Here is a 3,771-nt window from a genome sequence, read left to right on the forward strand (position 1 = left end):
GTAGCATCGTATGGTGCATTCCATTGTAGGTTTGGCACCGCTTCACAGAGAGACAACTGCGCACTATGTGCTTCCCTAGACAGTTGTAGCACAGAGTGTGCTTTACTACAAGTTCTTTCCTCTGCTTGACATCTTCGCTTCAGAAGTGTGGACAAAAAATTATAGAATGCTTACCTGTACATAAGGAGAACGACAGTTCTCTGATTGCAGCATTGTGAGTATGAGTCGTCTCACCACCCCTCTTACCCTTTTGGAAGCGACTACTGTCATCAGTAGAAGATGATGCAATCGAAGTTGCAGCCATATTCTCCACGGCTTTCAGCGTGCTGACCTTGTCTGTCAGAAATTTGTTGAGTGATTTAAAAGTAGGCTGGTTATCCGAAGATCCCAGTTGGTCCTCCCAGGCTTTGCGAGTGGTTGCATCCAACCGCTGAGCTGTCATAAAAACAATTAGATCGTCGCATTGATCCGTAGGCCGATTGAAGAAAGTTAAAGCGCCGATAACCTCACAAGTATCATTAAGTAAGGAACGGAGTTCAGTTGAGCTTTCCCTACTCATCGACTTTATTGAAAACAGCTGAGTCAAATAGCTGTTAACTAATAGTCGAGCGTTGTCATATCTTTCGACTAGGGTCTGCCATGCCCTTTCGAAATTAACCTTAGTGGTCAGGATGCTAGCTATCGATTGAACGGGTTCCCCGCTCACACTCAGCTTCAGGTAGTGAATCTTTCACACGTTTGGAAGTGGGTACCCATAGAACACTCAATGTTTCAGAAATATTTCTAGCTAAAATATTGATGGAGCATCTTTATAAAATGCTTTCAAAATATATTTGTGAGAGTTTGTTTCTACATTTATTTGCAGGTTATATATTTATTATTTTTAGATACTTATATACGTATATTATATCTTATAAGATCTTATTTCAAATTGAGTAAGATAAATTCACAAATTGATGTTTATTTGTGATTCTATTTAAACATACATGAAAAATAACAACATTTTTTTGTTCCATGCAGTAGAAATAATTCTTCGGAACTCCTGTACTTCTAAGATAGGTAAATTTTGCTAGTATTGTGATCAACGGCTATTGTGAGTGAGCATTACATAAGCCATATTTACAATTATGGCACTCTTTGTCTTGAAACCTGTAAAATATTTAAGGATATTATTTAGAAATATATTTTATGAGATATTCTAGACAGATAAAGATGGTAAATTTATATTTTCTTATAGCCTATAAGATAAGAGATACAAAAATATGGCAAAAAATATATAACTAAGTAACCGACAAATTTATTTTGAAACCAAGATTTATATAAAAAAGGGTCTGTCAAAATTCAAAGTTTGTAACGTATTTTTGCTCCTAACCTTACATTTTTTATAATAAATTTCACGAATCTAAAAAAAAATTGGAATTGCAAAACAGAGAATTAAATCTAACCTTCTTGCCTGAAAATTGTAATTCTGCCCGAGGCAATGTCAAAGATTCAGGAAATAGTTGGATATGGATAATGTAGGAATGTAGGAGAAGAAAATTTGTAAATGACTATTTTCTTTATTATCATACCATTATATTACCATTTTTCACATCCAAATCCATATTCCTGCGAAATTTTTATCGGCTATCAAAAATTTTAATGTTAGGCTTGGTAATAAGTACAACTTTATAATTAACGTTTGAAGTTGCTACATGGGAAGGAATATATGAATATTGTTTCACGTGTTTTAATTTAAAGTGACAATTTTTGACATTGAATTATTAATAAACGAAAATAACCCATAAAATACAAAGTAAACGGGAATATTTGTCACTAAAGTTGATCTTCGAGACTAAGAAAATATTCCATTGATCATTTCTACATTATGCAACTTTCTGACGACAGTAAGACTGTTTTCTGGAGCAACGATATTGCCTCAAACAGAATCAGAAGTTGCATGCAGGCAATATAATTTATCCTCCGTTTGTCAAACCCAATCTTTAGTTTCTTGCAAGATATATCTAGGTTACTTATCTTTATATTTATAGCAATAATTTTTTAATGATTATTTTATAGAATATACGATAACAAAAACTTACTATTTTGACCAGTTTATGCTATCTCATGAATTATAGTTTTAATAATATTTGAAATCATTTTATAGAGTTCAAGAGGAAAAGTGCCAAAATTTAAAATATATGGCTCAAGTATTCCTGAATCACAATAGCCGTTGGACACAACATATTTTTCTGGAAAATTACCTCTATTAAACGAATATGTATGCAGAAGAATAATTTTGCCTACATTGAAGAAAAAATATTAAAAGTACATAAGTGCAGAAGAAGAATTTCTTCCGCATCGAATAAAAAATATTGTTATTTTTTATTTGTATGCAAATGGAATTACAAATAAAGATATAAATAGGTTGCTTTCTGTTATTTAATTTCAAAGAAGGTCTTATAAGTTAATGATAGGTGTATAATTAATTCAAAATAATGTAACCAAAAAATAAATTTAGAATGAAACATTCAGGAATATAATTTAAAAACATTTGATGGAAATATTCTATTAATATTTTAGCCAATGTTTCAGAAATATTGCGCGGCAATATTTGTGCAAGATTTTGCGAAAACTTTTCACACGCATAAAGCAAACGCAATTTCACGATTCTTTTGAAGTGTTGTAGAAATATTCCTGACCAATATAGCCTGGGTAGGACATTTAAATGTTTCTTGAACGTTGGAGCAATAATTATTTGTAATGTTGCCAATGTTTCAGATAAATATTCTAGCGATATTTATACAACATTCCGTGATATAGGGGTAGTTGCAACCGTGGAAACCTCATTTGTCTCTAAGTAACAGCAGGTAATACGGTCTCCTTTTGTTCTGCAGCAACTGCAAAACTGTCCAACAATCCATCATGTAGAGATTTGCCCCTAAGTATTTTTCCTCACAAAATGTAAATTTGTCCTCCAGAAAATATGGCTTATCCTTTTAAAGCTTACGAACTACCAAAAGCTGATCGTTATTCTTCGAAAACTTATCCCAATTTTTCTCGAGTATAGTTAAACGTGAAAGAACTTGATTTTTATTAATATTGTCTTCACCGAGTTTTCTAAGATTTGTGAGCGCATTACAAATCATTTCAAAAATACCCCCTGTACCTCAATGGTACTCTCTACTGTTGCCATTTTTGAAGAGAAACAAACTGCGACTCGTAAAATTAAAAAAAAAGTTTATTCTATAGCTCTCCATAGTATTTTCACATGATATTTCGCAAGCACGTAATAGACAAGAAAGAACAGCTGCAGCAGTGAAACAAACTGTAACATTATTACTTCTCGCTAACCGAGGATTGACTCTGGGTTTATTTATATTTTTCATTTTATTACTGCACTTGGCTGATTTTAATAAGTAATCTTACATATACCAAAAATTTTATTAATTTTAGGTAATAATTCTTCCATATTTTAAACTTCTCTCAAGGATATTTATTTTTATCTAGATATTCGTTCAATTTTCGTTTACTTTATCCTTTCCAGTAAATTGAAACCAACCAAATACATTGATTCCAATACTGATAGGATATTAAAGCTAGCCCTAAATATTTTAGTTACAATTGAAAATTATTTTTACAACAATAAAATAAGAGGAAGTATTCAGGAAACTGGATAACATAGAAATTAAACAGATAGAGAGTGAGAAAGAAAGGAGAACTAAAATGAGTTTGCTTGAGGAGAGGGTCAGGAAACTAGAATGAGGGAGTAGAAAAAAGGAAAAGGTGAGA

The 3,771-nt window shown here is 32.0% G+C and overlaps 1 long non-coding RNA gene across 1 annotated transcript; it reads right to left on the reverse strand.

The window, feature by feature from the left end:
* Window positions 1–941: 941 nt before the first annotated feature.
* On the reverse strand, window positions 942–1,658 carry LOC117168420. Its single transcript, XR_004466490.1, has 2 exons — window positions 1,446–1,658; window positions 942–1,149 (listed from the first exon to the last, which is right to left on the reverse strand). It is a non-coding gene; the product is annotated as an uncharacterized LOC117168420 (long non-coding RNA).
* Window positions 1,659–3,771: the final 2,113 nt, after the last annotated feature.

This window comes from Belonocnema kinseyi, chromosome 2 (genome assembly GCF_010883055.1).
Source record: "Belonocnema kinseyi isolate 2016_QV_RU_SX_M_011 chromosome 2, B_treatae_v1, whole genome shotgun sequence".
In the NCBI taxonomy this organism is placed as follows: Eukaryota; Metazoa; Arthropoda; class Insecta; order Hymenoptera; family Cynipidae; genus Belonocnema; species Belonocnema kinseyi.